Raw genomic sequence first — 17,029 nt, 5'->3', positions numbered from 1 at the left:
GGAGGAGGTGAGGGCTGCTGTATGGAGAAAAAGGCTTTGTTTTACTCTTCATTCACTCACTGTATGTCTAAACACAGAATACTATTTATAAATATTTGCAAAAACAAGGAGCCCGTAGGTCTTTTAAAACTCCCTATTTTTGCACCATGTCCATAAGAGGGGTCATGTGGCAGTTTGATTGAATTAGATTTGATGAGATGACTTGGCTGTCCACGCACACTTAATAATGCAGCGATTTCTGCCCATTTGACATGGGGAGAGTGAACGTGCGACAGCATGCTTTGAGATGCAGTCAAAAAATGGGGGTCGAGAAAAATTAAGCACTCCTGGCTGGCAGAGGAAAGAGGTTAGAGGTTTAGGCTGAGAAGGCGGGGAGCTGGGGAGATGTCCGTTTGTACAAACCTAAGAATCTGTCATGTGTCGGGTCACGTTTTCTTCGCTGAAGCGCTAAGGTGCTTTTGACAGCCACGACTTTCTCTCCTTCAACCGTGCGGCAAATGACATTACCAAAATTGTGTTTGTGGTGTTGCCGAGGCCCAAGACTCTTGGGAAAATGGCAGGGTCACGACAAGAATGACAACCAAGACGTGGTTTAAAATTGTATTAAGAAAACAAAACAACAAAAAAACAAGTTGCATAAACATTAAACATGAACAACAGAATTATATTGGTCCATCTAATTAGCTTCAACATAGCTCGCCTGGACCAGAATGTGTAAGGATTGCACGAACCAGCATACTGTATATCCACGACTTTGTTGAAGATTTCCTACTTCGGGTCTCTTTGGGCAAAGACTTTTAAATATTTCAGCAGTAGAAATTAACTGAGGCCTCAGGGGGGCAATGCTGCACCCGATTGCCCTGGCCTTGCGTTTATGACTTGGTAAGTCCCGGTTTGCCTCAATGAGGCCTTTAGCCCCCAACGTTCAGGTCCACATCTCCCTAACCTTCACTAACAAGGACCCAGGGAGCACCTGAACCGGAGTCCCTCTGTAAAGCACAATTACAAGCTAAAGGCAGGATTTTGTGTTGGTATATGTGTATGATTTCCCCTTTTACAGCTCACAATTAATCTTTAATGAGCCATTGAATATTAACTGGATTTGTAGAAGCTGCGTGTCAACTCCCATAACTGCAAGCTTGGGGCTCAAGATTTAGGAACGATGAAGAAAAAAAGAGGACTGGATCTGCAAGGTGTGTGTGTGTGTTGGGCGAGGGGGTGTTTTACATAGTGGTGACATGTAAAAAGTGGTTATAGTCAATTAAAATTACAATCAGTCACCATCGGGAGGACAACCGGTGAGACGGTAGTCTGAGTACCCACATTAAAAGCCTCATCAGAAACTGGATTACAGTGGAGCAAATAAAAAGAGCATCGCCGATTTTAGCTCTAAGAGTATAGAAGATCTGTTAGATTTGTGCACCCAAATCTCACTTGTGACATTTGGTAATTAATCACAGCTAAACCTAAATGGAAGCCCTTGTCCGGTCCTTGATGTAGGCCTGGAGCATTGCCAGGGCCCTGCACCAAGACCGGGGTGCCTCCCCTGCTGGGTTTCCACTTTGTTAATGGGCTTCCCACCACTGATTAATGGACGTAGTCTTGTGATTAGAAGACTCGGACGTGGCTTAGGACCTTGTCTAGCGGACTGACAGATTAGGCCTTGATGCTTGACCCTATGGAGAGACCCCTGAGGTGGGACAGCCCATGGGAGCCTGGGGATAATGGCACCCCTCTCACTTGTTTTGCAAGAGAACATGTTTATGGCTACTTAGAGGAAATTGATTTGATTGTGCCAGAAATGCATGTGTGAATACGCCTGGCATTTTTATTGGCAATTTGTCTTTTAAAGTCACAGTGGAAAAAAATTATGCCCACGTTGGGCGTTAGGAGAGTGGCTGCCTGGCTGTGTTAAGGAGACTAAATATTAATTATATGCGTGCATGCCCACTGTCATGTATGCACAGCACAGGTTGAAGGTGCACTTTCAGTCATGAAGTATTAACATAGAACGACTCAAAGTGCATAATGGACGCACTGGCAGGAAAAGAACACATTCATTCAGTGAATTGCTATTAACATCCAGGTCCTGCCCTTTTCGGAGGCTATTTGGCTATTAAATGACAAATGTGCTAGCCGTTTCAAACTCCACAATTTTTTGGGGTCTTTGAAAGTGAAAAAAGAACACAAAATTATGGACACAAGAGATTTTACTTCTGATTTTCAAAATATAATTCAAATGGGGGCAGCACGGTGACCAACTGAAGTACATCAGCCTCGCAGTTCTGAAGTTGTTGTTTCATATTCAAGCTCCGGCCTTTGTGAAGTTTCCTGTGCTTGTTGTATAATGTTTTTATATTTCATCAGCCCTTAAGTGCGCTTATCCCCTGCGAGAATGCACCTAAATGAAATAAATTCATAAGCGGAAGCAAACAGTTTTCCTCTGTTCTATTATTGTGATTGCAAAGGACTTGAAACTTCCGCATATATTGAACCGAACAGCAATGTTCTCCCACGTCCCGTCCTCATTGCCATGCCATGGTGACTGCGAATCGGGGCTCCATTCATGCTGTCTTTTCATAGTCGAGGTGCACGCGCTTAACTCCAGGTGAAGGTACTCCGAGTTGAGTAAACTGATTCAAATCAGCTGCTCAGGAATCTGAAACTCAGAATTTCCTATCTCAGAGTGGAGTCCAAGTCAGACATCAGGATTAGAGTTTGATGAACCTGCTTTGTGAAATAGACCCCAGGTGCGCCTCATTTTCTCTTTCGTGTGTTCGTATTTAGCTCCTTTGTTTCGTTCAGTCTTTGTCAGATGATCGGTGCTGTTGTTAGTCTCATTAGTCTATTCATCTTATGGTCTTGTGATGAGTTTATTCCGTGTGTCTTTGTTACATTGTACCTTTGTTTTTTTGGACTTTGTAAATTGTGTATTTTGAGTTTTCTACGTTTTTGTAAATAAATCCCCTCTTTTTCTTTTGTTTTAGAAAACTCCTCCCTCTCTGCTTCCTACTCTTGGGTCCACCTTTTAGCCCCGCACCATGCTTCCATCCATCAGAGCCCAAACCTGAGAACACCGTGTTTGACATGACACGTAAACTGTTATACCGCCCATTTTGCATGATGTAGTTGGCCATGTGTGACGTGTGAAATTGGAGACAGCCTTGCACCTCCCGATCGTGCGTTCGTGTGTGACCCCCCACCACCAATAGTGACAGGCGTAGTATCAAAATATTTTCAAGATGATAATGATTATAATTCCTTCAATGAATTGATTACTGCAATAATTCAGAGGGATTGCCCCATGTTGGTGTCATATTATGAATGAAATACCACGAGGTCCACCACACACGTCCGCAGAGCGTCTGCCTGCGCCTCGATTACATACACCAAAATCATGCTAGCCAGTCTAAAATGTTATCTACTTTTTGTCACCAAATTGTAAGATGTGCTGGGGGGCGCGGAAGTAACAGCCAGTGAGGAGCAGCGTGGCTACCAAATTCAAATTCACCTGGCTACAAGCACAGTATACAGTAGTTATGAATATGTAATATTTGTACCCCCCCAAAAAAAACACGTAAGGACAATGACACTCAATTAATGACATGTTAAAAGATGATGAACCTCAATCATTACTACTACATCACTACATTTCAATTTTAGCTCGCAGTAAAACAAAATAGCAAGCTGTGATATGTCTACAAGACATTTTGCGAGTTTTTTTCTTTTGCAATAAACACTACAATGTCCTTGTTTTGCATGTGTTCTGTGAGGCTACTTGAATGAATTATTAAAAACAATTTAGCAAGAGCTATTAACAGCATACATGCGATACATACTTTTTTGTCGATGTGCTAAATTGTGGGTACAGAAGACTAAACTATGGGTACAGGTAACTAAACTGTGAAAACAGAGCTACATTGGACACGTACTAATGCTAACAGTGTAACGCGTCATTCGGTGGCAATCTATAGCCGTGAGCCTGTGAGTCCAAAGCTATTATTCAAGATTCAAGCAATTTTATGCAGTACATTATAATTAATTAAGTGGATATACACGTTATTGACTTTACCTGCTGTGAAGATGCCTGCGTCAATCGGAAGCTGTCCGACTCCGAGGGGCTCACGATATTTGTTTTCTTCTCTACGCATGCGCGAGTGGAGGAATTGCGGCTTGCCTAGCTCCCCTTGGGAGCCTGCGTGACGTCATCTTAAGTTGCATGTGGTGATTTGTCACCTCACAAAAGTGATTCGTATGCTCAGCTGGCAATTCATGCATAGTGAAGATTTGTCATCATGGAAGCGAGATTTGTATTGACAAAACAATGCGCTCATAGATTTTGGATTTGTACTCATAAGAAAAACATTTCACACCCACAATTTTGATTCGTACTCACAAGAAAAAAATTCAAACCTTCACAATTCTGATTTGTACTCACAAGAAAAAATTTCAAACCCTCACAATTTTGATTTGTACTCACAGGGAAATAATAAAAACACATTATTACGGTTACGCATACAAATCGTTAATCACGCATATGTCTTTTTGACAGCTATCTTACCCCATATCAAAGTAGTTGTGCTTGCTATGTTCTGACTTTGTTGGTCTGTCTTTTTTTTCACTTGAATTCTTTTTAGATTTCCCATGATGTGAATCAAGAACTGACAGCTATTCTGTTTAAGCACTGAATATCTGCTCATAACTGCCGCGCAGTATCTTACTTTAATGTTGGTTTGTCTTTCACCTTTGGTCTTGCATCCAACGAAACAGCTTCACTTTTATCATCAAGTCTAACAGGATTGTTGAAATTGCAGTAAAGGTAAATGGCTATGGGGGCCGGAAATATTCAAAGCGTTTGATCACATCATAAGGAACTTGGAGGGATAGTGGATTGAGTGAAGGAAACAACAGCAATTGAGTTATGCAAATAGCAGAATTACCTATTGATTTGTAATTCATTTATTTTGAAACACATTCACAACTGTTGTGTTGACACTTGCAGCCGCCTGCGGTCCCCCTGCGTTAAGACAAATCAAATCCATCCATCCATCCTTTCTCTTGCTGCTCATCCATCAGCCTCATTGCATCACTGCTGACAAAACTGATGTGTGTGTGTGTGTGCGTCCGTGTATGTGTGTGCACAAACTTGACCTAGCAACCTCCACCTATCTTGGAGCAACGTGCCGATTTAAGAGCAAATCAAGTCACACATGAAAATGATGGACACCGAAGGACGGAGCGACGAACACGTGCTCACGTGCACAAAGGTTATACCCAGGGTTTGAGTTAACATCTTTCGGCAACTTTTTTAGGGATCTATTTCATTAAAGTGTATAGAAACGATTTTTACTCATTTTAATATGTTGTATTAAACAATATAACATACATGTCGCAATTTATGGTTTCTCATATAAATACACATTAGGCAGGTATTTCATAGATTTAGCATTACGCTTTGATAATCTTCCAGGCGGGACCAGCACCACAGTCGTATCGTAAAGAAGGCGGATATGACATCATCGAGCTACTTGGCTGTGGCTGTGCAATGTGCTCATGTTTATTTCTCTGATTTATTTCATTGTTTCACTTGTATTTTGCCGCCACGTTGCGTGTGCTGGCTTTTTTTTGAACGGACCGGAGGATGGCGTGAGCCTGTTTCAGTTCCCCAAAGATGCGATTTTACACAAAAAAGACGTGTAACGCATGCTGGAAAGAAGCATAAATCGAAAGCAATTCAGAAAAGAGAAAGAAAAGAGGTAACAACTAAAATCGGTTAACACACACACACAGACACGGTCACGCACCCAGTCAGTCATCCACTCGTAGCCACCGTCGTGCAAGAGAGAAAGTATACAGTACATGTAACAAATAACTGCTGATGCAAAATTAATATAGGCTACGGTCTGACAGTCAATGAAAATGTACCAAATTTATGATGCTGAATTGTACTGAACAGTTTTCATTGACTTCTAGGATATCTATTTTGAAGGTTTCATGCACAAGTTAACAAAGTTCAAAGTTTTTGTAATGAATGTGAAAAACAAATGGCCTTCCACCTTGTTTTCAAATTTCTAACTTACATATAATTTACCTACACTACTATGTCCTTGGCTTTTGTGTACTGTGAGACTCCCTCTATTACAGTAATTACAAAACAGTAAAAATGGAGTGCCTGACTTACGACAGCTTGTCATCGCGTTCTTGAGAGCCTGAAGACGACCCCATTGGGCCAATGACGTCACGCACGCACGCACGGGGTCAAACTAGATGGGGTGGTCAATGAGCTGATGTGGTTCATGAAAATATCGATTTTTCGATTTTTACTTTTTCGAGGCCTTTTCATCGCATTTTTACAAAAGTAATAATTGGAATCTTATTATTTGTACTGTTTCTTAAAAAAAGCTTGTAGGGCAGGGGTGCCCATGTCCGGTCCTCAAGAGCCCCTATCCAACCTGTTTTAGGTGTATCCGTATTCCAACACACCTGATTCAAATGATCTCTCATCAGCTAGGTTTGCAAAAGCCTGATAAAGATCCTGAGCATTTGAATCAGGTGTGTTACATGACTGCCGGATTTGGGCACGCCTATTGTAGGGTGACATTTTTTGTCTACCATACACTTTAAACAGTGTATATATTCTATTCTTTTCTTCCTATTGTTAAAAGGGCTAATAGAAGTCTGTGTTTGTCTTAATGATGGACTGTGTGCAATTATGTGTGTGTGTGTGCATGTATGCTGGGATCTGTTTAAACCTAGAGTGTGTTAATGTGTAGAGAGAGAGAGAGAGAGTGAGAGAGAGAGAGAGAGAGAGAGAGAGAGAGAGTTATTTGGTCGTCCCCACGGGCCAAGGCTTCTGCTCCTCTCTCTCAGGTAATGGAAGCAATGTGTCCATAATCCCAGTGAATGACTAATAAAAGAAAGTAGCGCCTTGGGCCTGTTCCCTCAGCAATATTATGTCTAGGTATTAAACTGAGTGCCTGTGTAATACTGTCAACTCACAGTTTTTTCAAACACACTCCACATGTGCCATATTTATTTATCTTTCTTGCATATCGATGGTACCCTTTATGGGCCGAGATTGTTCTCATCAGTGTGAAAGCAGTTTATAAAGCCTCAGATGCGTTGGATCCATCCGTTTGCGATTGACGCCTTAATGGAACCCAAACGCAGCTTGAATACTAATAAGTCATGACACCATAACCCGCAGCCCTGCACCTGATACCTCCATACTCTCTTTAAACGCTCTTTAATGGTCATGTTAGTGTTATACAAGACGCTCATTAGACACTTTAATTGGTTTGGCTGCTGTTGACAGCGGTGTTGATTGGTCCAATGTTCGTATGGCGGTTTGCAGGCTTGCACAGTTGACTCGCGTGGTCATAGGGGACGCTATGTCCCGGCTGAATGGTTGATTTTGACAAACGGCGAGTGGGGGTCGCAGCGTAGCTACATGAGGTCATACTGTCTTGTGTGAAGGTCTGTTGACACAGTGGCCAATGAAGGAAGGTCAGTATGCACTAATTAGACAGGCGGATTTCAGAATGTTCGCTCTCCCACTTGGTAGAAATGGTGACATTTTTGATAGCATGGTGTCAATTTGATATGCCTAGTGCTAAGATAGCCGGTTAGCTCTAAGACCAGATTTGAAATGTTCGTGACAATTTCCATTTTTTTCAATGAAATTAACTTCTATCACAATAGATGTAGCTCACCGCCATCTAAAACAGTGATTTTCAAACTTTCCACCATAATGACCAATATTAAAATACAAGTCGTGTAGTAGGTCCGTGGTGTTACATTCCTGTTTTCCTGTCTCCTGTTCACTTCTTTTTTCTGTATTCTCAGTCACCTTTAAAAGTGCTGATGGGTGGAGCTTCCCTGTAGCACCTGTTGGCAATTATTGCCATTTGATATTTAATCTCTGTCACAGCAGAAGAATGGCGCTGGGCTATTGCATCTTATTGCACCATTGTATTTGCAGTTTGGTGTTTGTGTCTTCCATAGTACTCTGTTAAGTACTGCTGTGACCTTTTTCCAGTTTTCTACCAAGTGCAGATCACATTTGGTTCTTTGTTTTTGTTTGTTTGTTTTGTTTTGTTTTGTTTTTTCCTTGTGTAGGTTGGATATGATTTTGTTATACGCTCCGCTTGGAACAGTGTTTTTTTTTTTTTTTAGATTCCACTAGCTTATGTTAAGAGATTCTTTCCTTTGCACTGGCTCCGTCCACCTCCTTGAGTTACTATATTATGTGTATTAATTCTCAATGACCTACTGTGATTGTTGTTTTACGTTTCTGTTATTCTGTTGTTTTGCGTTTCACACTTGCGGTCTCCTTTCGTTTTGAAAAATAGAATTGAATGGCTCAATTGTTATCTTATAAAGATTGAAAAGTATAATATTGTTTCAGTTAAAGCACGGTTGGGCAACTTTGGTCCTCAAGGGCCGCTATCCTCCATGTTTTATATGTATCCATCTTCCAAAACACCCGATACATGTAATCAGCTCATCAGCAAGCCCTGTCGAAGCCTATAACAATCCTGAACATTTGAATCAGGTGTGTTGGAGGGGGAAAACATCTAAAACATGCAGGATAACGGCCCTTGAGGACCGAAGATGCCCACCCATGAGTTAATGTGGTATTGTTGCGAAATATCTGTAATTTGCACATTCCCATTTTATAGTTTTGTCTAGTTGATATTAATGCTCAAATTCCAAAGTTACCCACCAGTTAATTTGCAAGGTCATACTGGGATCTTCCCCCCACCATCGGTGCCAACACACCCACCAGGTGGTAATCGGTTGACAGCTCCGTCCACTACTTGAGTATTTTTGGAGTTGTCATGTTTACTATATGCCATAAAAGCGATGAATGTGCTGTGTAGTCCAGTCTTCCCTCTACCCACTAACTGCACCATCCCAGCCTGGCACTGTAATTTTGATTGATTTGGGTCTTGGACATGCCCACTTGGCAGGCCCTGACTGTTCTTCATCACCAGTCATGGCTAAATGGTTTAAAAGCATTGATTTGCCTGAATTACAACAGGGCATCAGACCTCTCAACTGTCTTTGCAAGAGTGTGAGTTGGTCAATGGGGGTGGGGGGCGGGGTCGATGGTGGAGACAAACCTCCCCTCCACATATCATAACGCTTGGCTCTCCACTCGGTTTATACCACTATGTGCCCAGACACCACCGCCCTCCCTCATCATCTCCATCCCATCGATTTGCCCCATAAAAGGTGTTTAATTCAATCAAGAGGAAAGAGAGTGCCTGTTTTCTGGGTCCCTGTCGATAGCTGTATAATCAGTTTGAGTGAGCCAATACCTTCCTCCTGTTTCCCACTCTCCCACACACACTCGCAACCTTTTTTTTCGACAGAGCAGTGCAATTCATCTGAGCTCACCACAGTACGGCAGAACGGTAAACCCTGATCAAGCTTATGTAGCCAGGATAGTGATACAATCGAGGTAAATATTGTGATTTGGCAACGAGTTAAAAAAATGTGACCATCTTCTCGACATGTGGGGTGATACCACAGTATCACTCATCCCTAAATGCAGAACACGCCGCACTGTGCGTTGGGCCTCATCATCCGTGGAGAGCCACATTTTGCGCGAGGGGATGAATTTGCACAAATGCGCAGTGGATTATGCGCAACGCATGTGGATTTCCGCATCCATTGCACATAAGCGCTCCAATGAGATGTCCAAACTACCACCATTTACTTAGGAAAGAGAGAGGCAATGATTGCGGCAATGAGCAGACTCCACTTCTAACCAATCAGAGGGAACGCTCAGACCCAGACTTGCATAGCAAGACTTCCGTCCATGCAGGACAACCACTAGGCTATCAGGGTGCTAAAATGCTACCTTCAGAACTGCAAAATGGCATTTTTAATTCTTAATTTTTGCTGGATGCATGACGAAATAACATTTGTTTGAAAAAAATGATTTCACCACTCCCCAGTTCATCATGATAATGACGATGGCAGACTGTTGGACCGGTGAAATTTGCTGATGGTCCTAAAATAACGGTGACCAGTGAAAGTAACTAAATTTACTTAAATACTGGTGACAACCTGTAATTTAGCAATGACAGAAGTGTGGTTAAAGTAATTAGGACAGATTGATGATTACAATTTGGTTCGGCTTGAAATAATGACAAAGTGATGCGATGGACGGGTGGCGAATGATGTATGGGCAAAATATGCACCTACCACTGTCTAAACTCAGAGATGGGCACTTTACCCTCTCAGCTTCAGAAAACAGGTCAGCCGTGATTGGTCATTACCTGAGCCCTGAGCAGTTGTGTTGTCATTATCAGTCGGCAGATGTGACAAAATGGCCACCCCCAGAGAGAGGTGAGAACAATACTGCAGGGAGGGAACGCACATAAAAAAGCACTGTACAGTGTTGCGCAGGCTTAGTCATGGCGGCTCCGTGGTATCGTGGAAGAGAACAGCGGTCTTTCTTTTTAAAAGAACCCAACACAACACGTCAGCTGGTACTTGACCCGGTTAGGGACAATTAGGGAGACGGCTGGAAACCCACCTCTATCCTTGCTTAGTCCGTTCATTTAAAAAAAAAAACTTCTGTCCATTCACAAAATGACGGACGGACGGACCGTTCCATCCCTGGGAAGGAATGCCCCTCTCTGCGCATGACACCAAATCTCATACAGATGTTCGGGAGGAACACATCACCAACTTTTTTCAGAGATATCCAATTCACACTCAATTTACCTCCGTATCTATCATTGTGTAGTGTAACATGCTGTACTTATGTTCATGCACATAGTCGACACGCTCGAAAGCACAAGCGCATGACACATAACCACCCGACAATAAAGTGAACGGAAGAATAAAAACTCGGATTCATCAAAATCACACAAGGCTCTGCTGCCCAGTAAATTAAACAATATTTCATAATCACACTGACAATAAGACAAGAGACAGCAATTTGGGCTAAGAGCTCCTTTGTGCGCACATGCACACACGCACGCAAGCACAATTATCAGAACGGACATGCTCTGGAGACCCGAGACACTCCCGGAGTACCTGCCCAATCAACTTTCCAACAACAGACACCCAGCCAGCCTTCATTTATCTTGTCTGTGTGTGTGAGCGTGTGCATGCGCGTGCATTTGTGTGCGTGTGTGTGTGCGTATGAAGCTAATTACCACCATGAACCATCCCACACACAGATCTAACCCAGACATTGTGGCGCTGTCCAGGGACACGGGAGGTGGGTAATTAGCTTTCCATTATTACAACACACACACATACACGCACAAACACACGCACACATGAAAAGCGTAGGAGGTCTTGGGGTTCTATACCTGTTCAAATAAATTGCTACCATGTTCATCGTGATTTCATCTCTGGATGGAGCATGTCTATAAAATATCAGATTACAGTGGCACCTTGAGATAAGAGTTTAATTAGTTCCGTGACCACGCTCGAAACACAAAACACTTGTATCTCAAATCATCTTTCCCCCATTGAAATGAATAGAAATGAGAAATGATAATATAATGAGAAAAATAGCACTCTATAATACTATACTTTATTATATAACATTATAGAATTAAAAGTAACTGAAAAGTATATGTCAAAGTTTCTCTTTCAATGCACACTGTACTGCTCATTCTGGTGTGCACACCTTGGACACCTGGGGGCAGTTTAAGACAGATATATGGATATATTGTACTGGGGACTCCGATCCTCTCTTGGCTTCTCAGCATAGTATTACTATTAGTTATTATTCGCAGGGACAAATAATGTACGCAGGGGTGCACATAAGTGATGTGCAGGTGTGTATGCATATTGTAGATTGCCCTGTGCGCGCCGATTCGTTTGCCCAAGTGCGCTTTTGCGTTCCAAGAATATTGCAGCATAGACATCTGTAATTGCAGCCCACTATCAAAAAGTCAAAGTCAAATTAGCAGACGATTGCTTCCTAATGTTAATTTCAGAATGAAAGACTACTAAGCCAGTGATGTCCAGCAGTGATGTCCCCAAACTACGGGGACGGCCGGATACAGCCCGCCTTCACATTTGGCCTGGCCCCCTGAACAATACCAGAGACTTATTCTTTTTTTCAGTCTGGCCACGCACACTAATGCATGCATTGATCGTGACATTATATTGCACCTTCTCGTTCAGATTTTAGAATGTCGGTTCTAAATTTCGATTCGTAGTTAGCTGCACAGAAGAAGCACGAACAAAGTAGGATGTATATGAATATGCCCATTGTGCCGCTGAAGCTGCGCCGCCTATCCGTCTATGACGGACGCCTATTGTGTTGGCGATAAACGATAGACGGGAAACTTAAAAAAAATAGTCCGACAAAGCATAGCCAAAGCCCATTTTTCTAGTTGGAAACACTAACGGAAGCCCGTTGTGTCTTGTTCGGTGTGCCTCGTTGTCTTGTCAGTTTGCGATTATTTGGTTCCTTGGTTAATTCCAGTCTGGGTCTGCTTATTGTTGTTGCTACTATGTGTTATGTGTAACTACTTTTGTCATGTATCCTGTAGTGGTGAGCATTTTGTTTCTTAATGTTTCTTTGATTCTTGATTTTCTGAGACTTTGTGAATTCAGTATTTTAGATTTTTCCATGATTCTCGTTTGCCTTTTTTAGTTTTTGAAAATTAAATACTTGTGTTGAGATCCATCCTGCCAGGAAATCCTACTTCCCTTTTTTTGCCAAGTGAACCATGGAAACCTGCAAGCTTAATGAAAAACTAAAACTAAAACTCTACTCTCCAAGAAATCCAAACTTTGTAGAAACCCACTCTGCCTGGTGCCATATTGTGAGGAGGAAGGTGCAGTTGGAGTGAAAGTAAAACATTTTCCAATAATGCTAAGCTGGCCCAAATACAAAAACATCTCACCTCTGTCCCAGCTGTTGTCTGGGAGCATATAATCAAGTCAAAATCCTCAATTCCCATCCAAGTGCGCTCCCCTAAAGCAGTTACAAACTTCCCCCCCACATGGTCATGGGCATCATCATTTTCCAGCGAGCATCCATCTTCGGCCTGCGATTAATTCTCTTCATTTTCAAGCACAGGCCATAAATCCTGGCACACTTAATTAATTTCACGGCCAACGCGGGGCTCCTGTAAAGCGGGGATTGTTCTTGCAAAAGCCCATATTAATTATGCTATTTTACAACCATCTCATTGAAAGCTGTGTTTCATCTTTCATAATTACATTTGCGACAACAGCAGAGGCAACAAAAGGAGTCTCATTATGGATTTGGTGGCACATTCGCATGTAATAAGTCAATGTTAGTGCAGCACTTACGATATGGTGCTGAGGTGTTGTGACACTCCGCGTGTATTAGGTTGACAGTGATTTTAGCTGCGAGGACAATTGCAACGCAAAGGCATTTGCCGGCCTGCTGGTGTAAATTGTGTTGATGAAGTTAGAAGTGATTATTGTCACGTTGACGCTGTGCTGATCATTACTCTTGCGATGGAGCTCAGCGGGCTTCTGCAGTTGCCCGATGTATTCCTTCCCGCCTCCACTCAACACACAACAGATGCTACGAGTCGTGGGACCTAGGCGTCCTAATAGAACACGAATTAAAATGAGCTAACACGATGAAGCGGATTCAAACTTTTCAAACTGGGGTCACAACTGGTGTATGCCACAGGTCAGGCCCCAGTCATGATGGGTGATGACGCCTGTGTTAACCATCACCTACGCACGCTCTCGGGTTTTTAACCTTCCGCCCACTCACTCCACGCGCCCCTCATGCAATGACAATATGTTGTAACCACAAAGAGATGTAGTGGCATTGTCATCGCCATCTGGTTATTGGGAAATTTGAGGCGCAAATTGTACACGGCTTGCTGAAACAGAGCACAGGATTGACTAAATTGCATTGTATTTTTTTTTTTTATCTTTTTTTATTTAAAAATAGTTCAATAGTATTTTAAATAGTTTAATAGTATTTTTAATCGTTTAAAATACATCGTACTCCCCAGAGATGCAGACCCCCTTGATTTGCCTCTGCCTGTCTTTATAAATTAGCTGTAGTGTTCATATGTGCTGCTCTCCAGCTGCCGGAAAGAAAAATGTTTCCATGTTGAAACAAGACAGCTGGTAACAATGTTGGTTGAACTAAGCTCACAATGTCCAATTTTGTTTTCCTATGACACACAATACTTACCTTGGTGACTAATCACAGAGTACTGTAGTAGGATTATGTGTTCGCTTGACCCAAGTCACGTGTAGTGGGATCTGCTCTTTCAGTTTGTAAACCTGTGGACCCCTCTAAGTCAAACGCAGTATATTCTTGGGAGTTCAACTTGTTTGGAAATCAGATACTTGTCCAACTTTTGGACTATATATTTTTTTACCTTTTAGGTCAAAAGCTGTAAGGGTTCACTGTTTGTCATTCAACCGACAAAGTCATATGAAGGTATTTTATAGACAAGCAAAGCCCCCAAAGACTGTTGGAACTAAAGCATGCACCTGCAACGTTATCATAGGAAAGACCCTAAAAGTGAATTTGCCATAAAGGCTGGTAATAATGGCTGCCTCGCTGACCTCAAAGTGCTCCTGTGTCACCTCTGATCAGTGGTGTCACACTCCTTTCACTTCCCATTAGGCTCTTCACACTGGGGCAAATGGTGAGAGCCCTCAGTCCTCTGACAGCGACCTTGAACGTGTGTGTGTGGTGGTGTGTGCGTGCGTGTGTGTGTGTGTGTGTGTGTGTGTGTGTGTGTGTGTGTATGCATTCATCCATGTGCAACAATTCCCAGTCTGCACGTACATGTTATCTATTCCTTCGCTTTTCTCCACTTCCTTCTCGTCAAGGCCATCGGTGATCAGTGGAGGTTAAAAGTTACAAATCACCCTTCCTCCTCTGTCCTACCGTTCAACCCACCTCCCCGTCCTACAACATGCCGCACTCCGTACGCTATCCCAGACATGGGCCTCCGGGGGAACAAAACTCATTCATGTGAGGGGCTATGGCTCCTGTTGAAGGTCCGTCGGGGATCAGAGGCAGCGACTGGCAATTACTCTTCTGCTTTAATTGCCATTATCATTTTAGCAGGCTGACAGAGACGGATCACTTGGCAGAACCCAGTTGGTACTGAAGCAAGGGGGTTGTCCAGTTAAAGAGTTTGGGGAGAAAGATGGTGTTAGCCTAGTGCAAGGGAGCATGGCAGAGAAAAGAACATACAGTATCTTTAAAATGTGACGATGGAATAAGTGATGGAATTCAGCTATCGGCTGAATGCACATGGACAAAATCATTAAGGCAAACTCATCAGGTGTTGGATGACAAATTTATTCTGGACCTTATGGGGACATGTAAGAATAATTGTAAATACATTATAATATTTGGCATAATTTTATGACAACTCTTCTCTTCCACCTTCCTGGGAACATTTTACAGAAAGCTCTTTTCAGTGCAAGGCATGCTTGAGTGGGTTTTCAATAAATTAATAAATTAATGAGTTCTTTACTTCAAATGTGTGAAAATAACATAAGAAAAGAACAAGAAAACAGACAAAATATAACTAATATACAAATAAAATTTAAACTAAAATTACATTGTAAATATTCCAAAAGGAGTAGGAAGACAAAACATTTATCTAATCCTACTCCTTTCTTGTAACATATTATTTTTACAATATAGTACTATAGCAATATAATAATAATAATTGGTCAGAAATATAATAATATTGATATATACACATCCATATTCCTCTATACACTAATGTTTACCATTAAATTGTCAGTGAGCAGTTTGCGAAGTTGTGATATTAACGCAAAATCAAGAAAATCTAGCGAAATCACACTTTTAGGCAACTTTGTATCAACACCATAACAACTACGTTTTAAAAATGAACATTTCACGTAAGTTTGGTGGTTATTTTGACTGAAATGGCTCCGCGGGCACCCTAATGGAAATAGTAGTGATAACTGACTTCACGAAGAAGAAAATCCCTACATCACATCCTGTTTTAGATGATGGCGAATGTTGACAGCAGAGAGAGATGTTGAGCAGACAACTAAAACCACGGCACAGGACCATACAGATCAATATCCGGACCTCCTGCATGAAAGCAGGGGTAAACTGTTTTGTTTTGAATTCAGTGTCAATTATAAAAGTATATTATAAAAGAAAGTCATCCATCTACAAGCACTTTACGACTGTATCATTCCAATTACACGCGAAAATGCTGGAGGGACTGATTGAGTAAGTTGTTTATACAGAATGTTAGCACAATAATACAAAACTGTTGAAGGAAAGGAAAGATACGACAACAACACTTATATAACAGGAGTCGGGAACTTAGTTACTTAGTTAATAAACCTATTTTTTTCCGAACAATTATATTGTGGCTCGAAATGACTTTTTCATCAGGAAAACCCTGCTTTTCCAACTAAATATATCTTCTTTCCAGTTGGGATGTAACAATACCAAAAGCTCACTGTCTTGATCAGACTTGAATTTTTCGGCTCTTTTCCAGTGTCAATTGTATATAGTGTTTTATATCAATATATTGGCTTTATTCATTTATTTTTATATATTATTTAACTATATTTATTAATACATGTACCACAGCCTTTAATTGTTTTTGTTTTATTTACTGTATTATAAAGTGCTTTGTTACAGCCCTAGCTGTTATGAAATGCGCTATATAAATAAAATTGTATTGTATTGTATTTCATCTACAGTCAGTACCCTTCCGGCCTCCGTTTATCCGCCATTTTGTCCGGCCGGCCCAAGTAGCCTATAGGCCGGTCCGACTATCATTTTAAACGGGCTTCCATTAGCGTTTCCGACTACCAACTTCGACAAAATACCGCTAGGCCCGGAAATACACCAGTAATTCGAGAATATTCACATATTTTCTAGAACTTCCCGATGACCAGCCCGTGCCTGGTAGCAGCCAAAAAGATCATAACTGACTCTGTGCAGTTAATGTTCCTTGCCTGTCCCTTTGGACGGCTAAGGTTAATTTAGGGGAGAGTTGAAGAGACTGTAGTGTAGTACACTCACCTGTTA

This window comes from Filicampus tigris, chromosome 1 (genome assembly GCF_054856515.1).
Source record: "Filicampus tigris isolate MCC_2025a chromosome 1, RoL_Ftig_1.0, whole genome shotgun sequence".
Taxonomy (NCBI): Eukaryota; Metazoa; Chordata; class Actinopteri; order Syngnathiformes; family Syngnathidae; genus Filicampus; species Filicampus tigris.
Note: the sequence above shows the minus strand (reverse complement) of the source record.